Below are 13,868 nucleotides of genomic sequence, written 5' to 3'. Positions count from 1 at the left end.
GTATAACGGTCATTACCTTTGGGAGAATTGTACAGGGACAAAAGTCAAGCCCCTGGCCCTTTGGGGAGATGTAAGGGGACAGAATTCACTGGATTGCAAAAGCTGAAGCTAGCTCTATTGGGGCTGCATATGCTTACGCCACCAGATTTTGCCAATTAAAAAAAAAAATTCTGGTTCCCTATGAGCTCATCCTGTCTGCAGAATGAATAAATGGGTTTAATATTTTGTCATTTAAATATAGACAGTCAGCAAAATATGACTTTTCCTTCTGGACCTCGATGCTGATCAAGGCACTTGTGTGGGCATGTCTGCTCAGACCTCGGGAGAACAGCGGGAAGACCGGGGCTGGGGTCTGGGCATGGGAACTCGACACACACCCGGGTTCAGTAGCTGAGAGAACGTCTTTCTACCCCCAGCATTTTGCTCCTGCACTGCCTCGAAGTTGCAGAGAGAGGGCTTCCAGAAGTGGAAACATTTTTAAATAAATCTTTTAACTCTTCGCCTGTGGATACAGCTGCGTTGACACAAAGCCACGTTTGAGGCATGATGTCTCGGAAGCCTGGCACCACGGAGTGTTTTTCTCCTGGGACCCAGAATGGCTGGCTTTTAAGAGTGGTCCTGTGTTCAGTTTTATCAATGTGGTGCTTGAACTGGGCCTTCAGCTGACCTCCAAAAGGAAATAGTTTTAAAAGGAAGAATTTTAAGCCTGCCAAGAGTCAGATAATGGCACAGCAGAGAAAAAAGCAAGGGTTTTGTGTGTTTTATATTAAAATACAAGTCTCTTAATGCCTCGAAACAGCAGCCTCTAGAAAATGCGCAGCTTAATGTATCAGGCTAGAAATTACAGCTTTAAAGATCAAAATTTTTCCTCTTTGTTGATTTATTGGAAAGAAACAAGTTCTTTCCTCCTAACTTTATTTTTGGTTTTATACAAGTGACTGTTCTCCTTAAAGTAAATTTCAGAGCACTATGAAAAAGTCCCTGCTGTGTTCATAGCCTCGTGCCTGAAGAGCTTTTAGCCTGGACGCCCTGCAAAAATGTGCCTTGAGCATAAAGGCCATTAACATTTGGCTAATTCTGTATGATCAGCTTCTTTCCCACCTGCACATCCTTCTTTTTTTCCCAAAGCGTAATCTATTTTTTTAAAAGATTTTATTTATTTGAGAGAGAGAGAGTATTAGAGAGAGAGAGTAAGCACGAGTGGGGGGCAGAGGGAGAGGGAGGAGCAGACTCCCCGCTGAGCAGGGAGCCCGATGTGGGACTCGACCCCAGGACCCTGGGATCATGACCTGGGCCAAAGGCAGACGCTTAACCGACTGAGCCACCCAGGGGCCCCCCAAAGGGTAATCTAGTGAGCACCCTGGAAGACGAGGGGGTGGGTTTGTTCACTGTGTCAGCACATCAGGCATGGCTCGGTGGAGGCTGTCGTTTCTCCTCAGGGTGATCGTCCCTAAGGAGAAATACTGTGTATCCGCCTCATCAGTGTGGACTCTGGCTGGATGCTAGACAGGGGACAAAAGCCAACATTGCAAATCACTTCAGGGAAAACGTGATGTAGAGTTCTCACAAACCAGTTGGCCATGATGGTCACCTTACCTTCTGTTTGTAGCAGCCCCATGAATAAGTGAAGCTGCAAGGAACAGCTGAGGCTAGTAAAGGAGGCCTGGGGACCCTGAATTCAGGGTCATGTATCACCCAACACATGCCTCTGGTGCAGTATGTCTGGTTCCAGGAAGGTCTCCGAGGGTGCACACCGGGGTTCGAAATGGCTGGTGGAAGGGGGTCTGCCTGCACTGCAGGCTGACCCTGCACTCCAGGCCTGCTGGGGACTCTACAAAACCAATCCAGGTTTTGACCACTGCTCGGGATGAATCCCATGAACTAAACTCACACAGCTTATAATTATGCCACTTTATTGATTTGTGATGAGAAACTTAAGTATGTTGCGGACAAGGTAACTCCTGTCATCCACTCAGTGTATTCTTTTCTTGTAGGAAAGCTACTTAGAGCATCAAATCATCACTTCAGTTTTGCTTATAAACATGGGGACAGAGCAAGGGGCATTGGTTGGGGAGCTTAATGGCTGGAGTTATCCAGGTCTGGTCTCCAGTGGAGACCTCCATCTCCACTACAGGAAAATTCTGCCAAAGGGGTACTTGGGCAGGTCACCCCCCTTTAGGTGGAGATGGTGCCAACTTACTTTTTGCACTACTTTTTCTAACCTCTTCTCTGACCATTAATAACCTACATTCTTTCTTAGGTACAATGTAACTGACTCAACCATAGCTTTAGAGATGATAATAAAATTATTCCTCAGTGACTATCAGCTGATAACCATATTGAGAATTAACACATTTGCTAAGACTCCCCAGCCACTCAAGTACTGATTATTGCTTAGGACAAGGTGCTTTACATATTCATTAATAACTCTGAAATTGCAGTGGATATCTTAGAATCTTTGTTGACCATGAGGTCATGAGATGGTTCTCATTTCCTGTGCGTGTACAAACTCTTTTGTTATTTTTGGGTGCCTCATTAGATAGTGGTAGCCTCAACATTTCAGTCAACAAAGCATTGAAGGACCACTTGAAGAAATAAGAGTCTAGGTTGTTGTCTGAAAATCTCCCATTGACCCCTCTGCAAGATCAAGAAAATACCAGCATTTGACTTGCACATTTGATGTCAGAAACTGGGGAGAAAATCCGAAACAGTAACAGAGCACTCCTAAGAGATTGTGCACAAAAATGCTCTTGAAAGATTAGGCTCTGGATATGAAGGAGTTTTAGGGTTATATTAATCAACCTATTTGCTTATATTTTCCTTTTAATGTATACAGAAAATGATGTATGATAGCACTGTGTGTCTAAATAAAGCTTCTAGCTTTTAAAGTCTCTTTCAATAAGATTAAAATAAATTCGAAATGATTAGAAAGCATCATGTCATGGTTTAATTGGCAATGTTTGTCCTACTAGATGGTATGTAAAATAATGGTGGTCTTAACTATCAATGGTGATTTGGATGCTGTCAAATTTGGTATTTTTCCACTGGAGCATTCTATTGACCGGTCATCAAAAATGGGACTAGAACCATGAATGGAGTAATTCCAGACCTGCAGGATGGCTAATAATGAAGAAACAGGAAGAAAAACCACTCTTTGGCTTTTTAAAGCCTTTCTGTTTACTGAAGTATTTTAGCACTATCTGTCCTCATTTTTTTAAAAAATTATATATTGGGGTATAATTTTCACACAGTAAAAACAAAATCTTAGATGTACAGCTCAGTAAACTTACAGAGCTCTGTAGCATACCACCACTGTAGCTATCACTCAGATCAAGGTGTAGAGCATCTGTATCACCCCAGGTAGTTTGTCAATAACACTCCCAAATGCGAATGGCCATTATTCAGATATTTGTCATCATGGATTCATTTTAGCTAATCTATGGCATAAAATACATACACTTTTGTGACTGGCCACTCTTGCTCAACATGTTTTTGAGATGCACCCATGTTATGATATATATCAATAATTTGTTCCTTTTAATTCCTGGGTATTTATCCATTATATGAATGTACCACAATTTGTTTATCCATTTTCTATTAATGGACATTTAAGTTGTTTCTAGTTTGAGCTACTATGGAATGAAGTTGCCATGAATACTCCTGTACATATGTCTTTTTGTAGACACACACACTCATTTATCCTGAAGTAGCATTCCTTGTGACAGGGTAGGCATAGATGCCAGTAGACATTCCAGTTTTCCAAAGTCGTTAGACCAAATTTTACTCCCACTGGCAGTGTGTGAGAGTTCCAGTTGCCCCACATCCTTGCCAACACTTGATGTGGCAGTCTTTTAATTTTATCTGTTCAGCTGGTGACATGGGTGCATCTCATTATATAGTTTTGGTTGAGATTTTCCTGATGAGTAACAATATTGAACACCTTTTTTTCTGCTTTAGACTTGTATATTCTCTTTAGTGTCAGGCCCATTCATGTCTTGCTCCTTTTAAAAATTTCTTTCCTTTTCCTTATTGGTTTGCAATTAAAAAAAAAAAAAACCTTCTGACCATAAGTTCTTTGTTAGATGTACATACTTAGACTATCTTTTCCCATCCTATGGCTTGTCCATTCACTTTTTAATGATGTGTTTTGTTGAACAATGGTTCTAATTTTAATGAAATCTAATTTATCTTTTTTGCATTATATATCCTTTTAAAATGTTGTCGTTGTTGTTGTTGTTGTCGAGATAGTTCTTGCTTTTTATGTCCTGGTTAAGAAATCTTTGCCTACCCCTTACTTCCCCAGTCTCATAACCCATTTCCCATGCCAGTTCAGTGGCATGCCAAAGTTAACGTATTTTCTTGAGAATAGAAATCAGGTCAGGCTAAATCTGGGTGAAACAGGAAATGCCAGAGGTTAAGTTAGGAAGGTGAAATCAGCAGATGTGCAGAATAGATTGAAGCAGAAAGAGGCCCAACACAGTTAGGTTTTTGGTCCAAGGAAAGATGAATTCTAGAGGCTTTGTGGTTGGGAAAGCAGATAATTAACTGTGTTGCTGTCCAGCCCACATTGTATCTCTTTGAGTATTTTGAGAGTCTTGTCAGACTCCTTCATAAAATTAAACTCTTCAGTGTTCACAGCTTCTGATTTATTGCCTAGAAAGAAACATTAAAAAGTTGACCAATTTTATGTTTTAGGGACATGATGTTAATGTCTAGCGGCCATCATTTTTCTTCTAAGTGCTCAAAACCCATTAACTTAATAATCCTTTCTTGACCATATTCAGGAAATAAAACCTCCACTTAGAATAACATTTATCCATCCCGAATCCTCTCACTCTTCCCCCATTTTTCATAAGTTTTCCTAAAAAAGATTCATGTCAGTAATTCCATGATCTCATCTATTTTCCTATGGTCCTGGGTAAATGTTTGGGTTTGCTTGTCATAATGAGACCCTGGCAGGTCCTGGACAGCACTGCCCAGGCAGAGGGGACAAGTGCCAAGTGGGAGTTGGCAGGAAACACAGGACATGGTAGGGAGAAGATGGGGCAGCTGTAAAGTCTGTGGGGGACAGAAACCTATGTCTCAAAGTAGGGTTGAGATCAGGTAGCAGCAGCTGAGTTGAGATCCCACCACTCAGGAGATGAGCTCTGGAGGCCATGGTTCTGTGAGGCTTTCCTGGGAAGGGAGAATAGCTGTGCAGTGAGAACGTATCTCCCTGCCAGTCTATTCCAAGAGTTTTATCATTAGAATGTTGGGTCACCAGAAATGGAGCTGAGTTTCCTAAGTTCCTAGTAATTGGCAGGAACAAGATAGGAGTAGCCACTTAACATCTAAGAAGGTGAACTGGATGGGGCTGCAGAGATGTCCTTGGCTGTCCACCCTCAAGACAGGGTAGATGAGCATGGTGTAGTAGAAAGAGAGGACTGGTGGGAGTCAAACATACCTGGTTCTAATACTGGGTCTACTACTGATTAATTGTAGGACACGAGGCAGGATGATACTTCCATCCTAAGACTGACAAGAGGACCAAATAGGGTAGTATGTATAAAATGCTAATTTTCCCATTTTCCTCCTACTTCTTCCCTATGCTCCACCCAGTGGATAGCTGTCAGTCCTTATCTTTCTTGCCCACTATGCAGCACTGGCTCACATGAACAGTCATAATATTTTAAAATAAAACCTTCCCTTGGCTCCCAGATAGATCCCCCTAGTCTGTGACGACAGCCACCATGTTGTATAAATCTGCTAGAGCTGCCATAACAAGATACCACAGACTTAGGTAGTTTAAACAACAGAATTCATCTTCTCACATCTCTAGAGGCTGGAAGTCCAAGTTCAAGGTGCTGGCAGGATTGGATTCTTCTGAAGCGTCCCTCCTGAGTTTGCAGATGGCTGTCCTCTTGCTGCCCTCTTTTTTTTTTTTAAAGATTTTATTTATTTATTTGACAGAGAGAGACACAGCAAGAGAGGGAACACAAGCAGGGGGAGTGGGAGAAGAAGAAGCAGGCTTCCTGCTGAGCAGGGAGCCCGATGTGGGGCTTGATCCCAGGACCCTGGGATCATGACCTGAGCCGAAGGCAGATGCTTCGTGACTGAGCCACCCAGGCACTCCTCCTCTTGCTGCCTCTTCACATGATCTTTCCTCTATGTGAGTACATCCCTGGTGTCTCCCTGTATGCCCTAATCTCCACTTCTTATAAAGTCAGATGGATTAGGGCCCAACCTAACAGCCTCATTTTAACTCATTTACCTCTTTAAAGGCCCTGTCTCCAAATACAGTCACATTCTGAGGTATGGGCTTTGGGGCTTCAATATACAAATTTTGAGGGACAAAATTCAGTCCATAGCTCATGTGTGTGCTGAAAAACCCACACTTGTTTCTACAGCATGTACCCCCCCCTTAAAAGCCAGATCCATTGATGTACCTGCCTCTAGATCTTTCCTCCTAGATGTCCTCCTGTCAACTCAAACCCAACAATTCCAAAATCCAATGTATTATCTTTTCCCTAAATCCTTCCCTTTCTTGCTAACGTATGGATTCATATAGGAGGAGCACTATCTCATATGAGTCTTATCAATTTGTTGAATCTATTTGAATAGGAAAAATCAAGAAATGCATCATAGATGTACAAGGAGAGGGGTAGTATAAAATGTAGCATAGTTTAAGCATGTAGCCTCTGGGGTCCTGACTTATCTCTACCATTTATTCCCTGTTGACTTGGAGAACATTATTTCACATTTTTGTGCCCCATTTCAGGTTGATTAGTATGCCAACCTCTCCTGGTTGTTGTGAGACTTAGATGAGTCTGTGTACCCAGTCTGGTACTTGGACCTTATCTGTCTCGTTCATACCAGCCTGACTTCTGGCTCCTAGCATTTGCATCTCTGCCAAAAGAGAGCAGGAGCAGCTCTCAACCAATGACTGATGAGTGTTGGTGTATAAATACCCCAGCTCCCTCACCCTTTCAGATGGGATCACTCTAAGGCTTGTGTTTGATGCTGTTTGCCAGAGTTTCTCTATGAAATTAAACTCCAGTGAAATTGGCTTAAAAATTTGTGTGTCCTTCTGTGTCTCACTCCCCATTCACCTATCAGTATTTCCTGGGATTATCTGCCCTAGGAATTGCTTGCTCTGGTATCCGTGTCTCAGGGTTTGCTTCTGGGGGAACCCAAACTACGACAGTATGCTTTGGTCTGAATGTGTCCCCTCAAAAATTGTATGTATTGTATTGAAATCCTGATGCGCAAGGTGATGGTATTAGGAGGTGGGGCCTTTGGGAATTGCTGACATCATGAGAGTGAAGCCCTCATAAATGGGATTAGCGCTGGGAGCAAGATGGTGGAGTAGTAGGAGACCAGGATTTCTCTGGTCTCAGGAATTCAGCTGGATAGGGATCAGACCATTCTGAACACCTACGAACTCAACAGGAGATCGAAAAAAAGAATAGCAACAACTCTCTGAATGGAAAAGCGACCACTTTCTGGAAGGTAGGACGTGCGGAGAAGTGAATCCGAGGCGATATTCGGGAGGATAGATGGTGGGGGAGGGGACCTCTGTCGGCCGCTTCTGGCAAGTAATAGAGCAGCAGAGCACAACATCGGAACTTTTAGAAGTCAGCTCCGCTGAGGGACATCGCTCGAGTGGCTAAGCGGGGGGTGGAATGCTCGTGGGACAGTGTGGTCTCAGGACCCGCGGGGTCACAGAAAGACCGGGGGTGCCTGAGTGCGGCAGAGCTCCCAGGTGTCAGAGCAGGGAAGCCGGTTGCAGAGACGGAGCTGGGGAGCAGGCTCTCAGCTCGGGGTTGCCATAAACTGTGATCGGTGACAGTCGGGCCACTGCTCCTCCAGCAGGGACCCAACAAGCGGCAGATCCGGGGAGACTCCCGTTCCTCCCCTGGGAGGAGCAGTGTGGGAGTGCCCCGCAGGGATCTGCTGGGTTTGGAGACTCCACACTGAGTCGGGTGCCAGAGATAGAAATGCTCGGTCACAGGCCAGGTGAGCATGGAGTGCAGCAGGAGACCAGGGAGACAGGAGTGACTGACTGCTTTTCTCTGGGGGCGCACCGAGGAGCAGGGCCCCAAGTTCTCGGCTCCTCCAGCGGGGAGACTGGGAGGCCGCCATTTTCAGTCTCGTCCTCCAAAGCTGTACCGAAAGCTTGCAGGGAACAAAAGCTCCCGAGAGCAAACCCGAGCAGATTATTTAGCCCGGACCGGCAAAGGTGGGGCAATTCCGCCCCCTGCAAAGACATTGGGGAACCACGGCAACAGGCCCCTCCCCCAGAAGATCAGCAAGAACAGCCAGCCAAGACCAAGTTTACCGATCAATGAGAATGGCAGAACTCCAGCACTGGGGGAATACTGCACATAGAATTCATGGCTTTTTTACCAGGATTCTTTAGTCTTTCAAAGTTAATTTTTTTAAACTTTTATTTTTTTAATTTTTCTTTTTCCCTTTTTCAACCAACATCTTATTAATCCCTTTTTTAAAAAAACATTATTATTTTTCATTTTTAGAGTCATATTCTATCCCTTCATAGTAGTTACCCTTATTTTTGGCATATATATATAAGTTGTTCTCTCTTTAAAATTTTGAGATACAGTTTCTTCTAACAGATCAAAATATACCCTAAATCTCTAGTGTGTGGCTTTGTTCTGTTCCTGCCTGATCACATTCTCTCCCCCCCCTTTTTTTCTTTCTTTCTTTTTTTTTTAGAATAGTCTTCTTTCTTTTTTCAAACAACTTCTTATCTTATCAATTCCTGTTATAAAATTTTTTATAATTTTCATCTTTACAGTCATATTTCATCGCTTCATCATATCAACCCTTATTTTGTACATATATAAGTCTTTCTTTAAAATTTTGGGAGACACTTTCTTATAACAGACCAAAATACACCCAAAATGTAGTGTGTGGCACTGATCTATGCACCAGCCTGATCATATTTGATCACATTCTGTTTTTTTTTTGTTTTGTTCTGTTTTTGTTTGTTTTTATCTTTTCCTTTTTCTTTTTTTTTCCCTTTCTTTTTTCTTTCCTTCTCTTTTTTTTCCCCCTGGTTTCAGGTCTTTTGTGATTTGTTTAGAGTATATTTTCTGGGGATGTTGTTACCCTGTTAGCATTTTGTTCTCTTACTCATCTATTCTCCTCTGGACAAAAGGACAAGACGGAAAATATCAACTCAACAAAAAGAACAAGAGGTAGTACTGTCTGCCAGGGACCTACTCAATATGGACATTAGTACATTGTCAGACCTACACTTCAGAATCATGATATTAAAGATACTAGCTGGGCTTGAAAAAAGGATGGAAGTTATTAGAGAAACCTTTCTGGAGAAATAAAAGAACTAAAATCTAACCAAGTTGAAATCAAAAAGGCTATTAATGAGGTGCAATAAAAAATGGGGTCATTAACTGCTAGGATAAATGAGGCAGAAGGGAGAATCAGCGATATAGAAGACCAAATGATGGAAAATAAAGAAGCTGAGAAAAGAGAGATAAACAACTACTGGATTATGAGGGCAGAATTCAAGAGATAAGTGATAACATAAGATGAAACAACATTAGAATAATTGGGATCCTAGAAGAAGAAGAAAGAGAGAGGGGGGCAGAAGGTATATTGGAGCAAATTATAGCAGAGAACTTCCCTAATGTGGGGAAGGAAACAGGCATCAAAATCCAGGAGGCACAGAGAACCCCTCTCAAAATCAATAAAAATAGGTCAACACCCCGACATCTAATAGTAAAACTTACAAGTCTCAGAGACAAAGAGAAAATCCTGAAAGCAGCTCGGGAGAAGAGATAGGTAACCTAAAATGGTAGAAACATTAGATTGGCAACAGACCTATCCACAGAGACCTGGCAGGCCAGAAAGGACTGGCGTGATATCTTCAGAGCACTAAACGAGAAAAATAGGCAGCCAAGAATACTATATTCAGCTAGGCTGTCATTGAAAATAGAAGGAGAAATAAAAAGCTTCCAGGACACACGAAAACTAAAGGAATTTGCAAACATGAAACCAGCCCCACAAGAAATATTGAAAGGGGTCCTCTAAGCAAAGAGAGAGCCTAAAAGCAGCATAGACCAGAAAGGAACACAGACAATATACAGTAACAGTCACCTTATAGGCAATACAACGGCACTAAATTCATACATTTCAATAGTTACCCTGAATGTAAATGGGCTCAATGCCCCAATCAAAAAACACAGGCTATCAGATTGGATTAAAAAACAAGACCCATCAATATGCTGTCTGCAAGAGACTCATTTTAGACCCAAAGACACCCCCAGATTAAAAGTGAGGGGGTGGAAAACCATTTACCATGCTAATGGACACCAAAAGGAAGCTGAGGTGGCAATCCTTCTATCAGACAAATTAGATTTTAGACCAAAGACTGTAATAAGAGATGAGGAAGGACACTATATCCTACTTAAAGGGTCTATCCAACAAGAAGATCTAACAATTGTAAATATCTATGTGCCTAACATGGGAGCAGCCAATTAATAACAAAAGCAAAGAAACACATTGACAACAATACAATAATAGTGGGGGACTTTAACACCCTCCTCACTGAAATGGACAGATCATCTAAGCAAAAGATCAAAAAGGAAATAAAGGCTTTAAATGACACACTGGACCAAATGCACTTAAGAGATGTATTCAGAACATTCCAACCCAAAGCAATGTAATACACATCTTCTCTAGTGCCCATGGAACATTCTCCAGAATAGATCACATCCTAGATCACAAATCAGGTCTCAACCAGTACCAAAAGACTGGGATCATTCCCTGCATATTATCAGAACACAATGCTTTGAAACTAGAACTCAATCACAGGAGGAAAGTCGGAAAGAACTCAAATACATGGCAGCTAAAGAGGATCCTACTAAAGAATGAATGGGTCAACTAGGAAATTAAAGAATTAAAAAAATTCATGGAAACCAATGAAAATGAAAACACAACTGTTCAAAATCTTTGGGCTGCAGCAAAGGCAGTCCAAAAAGGAAAGTATATAGCAATACAAGCCTTTCTCAAGAAACAAGAAAGGTCTCAAATACACAACCTAACTCTACACCTAAAGGAGCTAGAGAAAGAACAGCAAATAAAGCCTAAACCCAGCAGGAGAAGAGAAATAATAAAGATCAGAACAGAAATCAATGAACTAGAAACCAAAAGGACAGTAGAACAAGTCAATGAAACTAGGAGCTTGTTCTTTGAAAGAATTAACAAGATTGATAAACCCCTGCCCAGACTTATCAAAAAGAAAAATGACCCAAATCAACAAAATCATGAATGAAAGAGGAGAGATCACAACCAACACCAAAGAAATACAAACAATTCTAAGAACATATTATGAGCAACTCTATGCCAGCAAATTAGAAAACCTGGAAGAAATGGATGCATTCCTAGAGATGTATCAACTCCCAAAACTGAACCAGGAAGAAATAGAAAACCTGAACAGACCTATAACCACTAAGGAAATTGGAACAGTCATCAAAAATCTCCCAACAATGCAAAGTCCAGGGCCAGATGGCTTCCCAGGGGAATTCTACCAAACATCTAAAGAAGAATTAATACCTATTCTCCTGAAATTGTTCCAAAAAACAGAAATGGAAGGAAAACTTCCAAACTCATTTTATGAAGCCACCATTACCTTGATCCCCAAACCAGACAAAGTCCCCATCAAAAAGGAGAATTACAGACCAATATCCTTGATGAACATGGATGCAAAAATTCTCACCAAAATACTAGCCAATAGGATCCAACAGTACATTCAAAGGATTATTCACCATGACCAAGTGGGATTTATCCCTGGGCTGCAAGGTTGGTTCAACATCCACAAATCAACCAACGTGATACAATACATTAACAAAAGAAAGGACAAGATTCACATGATCCTCTCAATAGATGCAGAAAAAGCATTTGACCAAGTACAGCATCCTTTCTTGATCAAAACTCTTCAGAGTATAGGGATAGAGGATACCTACCTTAATATCATAAAAGCCATCTATGAAAAACCTACAGCAAATATCATTCTCAATGGGGAAAAACTGAGAGCTTTCCCCCTAAGGTCAGGAATGCAGCAGGGATGTCCACTATCACCACTGCTATTCAACGTAGTATTAGAAGTCCTAGCCACCACAGACAACAAAAAGAAATCAAAGGCATCCAAAATGGCAAAGAAGAAGTCAAACTCTCAGTGTTTGCAGATGATATGATACTTTATGTGGAAAATCCAAAAGACTCCACCCCAAAACTGCTAGAACTCATACAGGAATTCAGTAAAGTGGCAGGATAGAAAATCAATGCACAGAAATCAGTGGCATTCCTATACACCAACAACAAGACAGGAGAGAGAGAAATTAAGCAGTCGATCCCATTTACAATTGCACCCAAAACCGTAAGATACCTAGGAATCAATCTAACCGAAGAGGCAAAGATCTGTACTCAGAAAACTATAAAATACTCATGAAAGAAATTGAGGAAGACACAAAGAAATGGAAAAACATTCCATGCTCATGGATTGGAAGAACAAATATTGTGAAGATGTCAAGCTACCTAGAGCAATCTATATGTTCAATGCAATCCCCATCAAAATACCATCCACTTTTTTCAAAGAAATGGAACAAATAATCCTAAAATTTGTATGGAACCAGAAAAGACCCTGAATAGCCAGAGGAATGTTTAAAAAGCAAAACAAAGCAAAGCTGGCGGCATCACAATTCTGGACTTCCAGCTCTATTACAAAGCTGTCATCATCAAGACAGTATGGTACTGGCACAAAAACAGACACATAGATCAATGGAACAGAATAGAGAGCCCAGATATGGACCCTCAACTCTATGGTCAACTCATCTTTGACAAAGCAAGAAAGAATGTCCAATGGAAAAAAGACAGTCTCTTCAACAAATGGTGTTGGGAAAATTGGACAGCCACATGCCGAAGAATCAAACTGGACCATTTCCTTACACCACACACAAAAATAGACTCCAAATGGTTGAAAGACCTAAATGTGAGACAGGAGTCCATCCAAATCCTAAAGGAGATCACAGGCAACAACCTCTCCGTCCTCAGCCACAGCAACTTCTTCCTAGAAACATCGCCAAAGGCAAGGGAAGCAAGGGCAAAAATGAACTATTGGGATTTCCTCAAGATAAAAAGCTTTTGCACAGCAAAAGAAACAGTCCAGAAAGCCAAAAGACAACCAACAGAATGGGAGAAGATATTTGCAAATGACATATCAGATAAAGGGCTAGTATCCAAACTATATAAAGAACGTATCAAACTCAACACCCAAAGAACAAATGATCCAATCCAATCAAGAAATGGGCAGAAGACATGAACAGACATTTCTGCAAAAAGACATCCAAATGGCCAACAGACACATGAGAAAATGCTCAACATTGCTCGCCATCAGGGAAATCCAAATGAAAACCTCAATGAGATACCGTCTCAGACCAGTCAGAATGGCTAAAATTAACAAGTCAGGAAACGGCAGATGTTGGTGGGGTTGTGGAGAAAGGGGAACCCTCCTACACTGTCGGTGGGAATGCAAGCTGGTGCAACCACTCTGGAAAACAGTATGGAGGTTCCTCAAAACGTTGAAAATAGAGCTACCATATGATCCAGCAATTGCACCACTGGGTATGTACCCCAAAGATACAAATGTAGGGATCCGAAGGGATACGTGCACCTCGATGTTTATAGCAGCAATGTCCACAATAGCCAAACTGTGGAAAGAGCCAAGATGTCCATCAACAGATGAATGGATAAAGAAGAAGTGGTGTATATACACAATGGAATAGTATGCAGCCATCAAAAGGAATGAGATCTTGCCATTTGCAACGACGTGGATGGAACTGGAGGGTGTT

The 13,868-nt window shown here is 41.6% G+C and overlaps 1 protein-coding gene across 2 annotated transcripts in view; it reads left to right on the top strand.

Annotated features, from left to right (window-relative positions):
• RIN2 (Ras and Rab interactor 2) overlaps positions 1 to 13,868 on the top strand; it is a 239,885-nt gene that overhangs the window by 90,225 nt on the left and 135,792 nt on the right. The window lies entirely within an intron of this gene.

The sequence above is a fragment of the Eumetopias jubatus genome, unplaced genomic scaffold (genome assembly GCF_037043125.1).
Source record: "Eumetopias jubatus isolate StellerSeaLion01/CBP00866 unplaced genomic scaffold, mEumJub1_p1.0 scaffold_9, whole genome shotgun sequence".
Classification (NCBI taxonomy): Eukaryota; Metazoa; Chordata; class Mammalia; order Carnivora; family Otariidae; genus Eumetopias; species Eumetopias jubatus.
The sequence above is the reverse complement of the archived record's forward strand: the minus strand, read 5'-3'. Positions and strand labels throughout refer to the sequence as shown.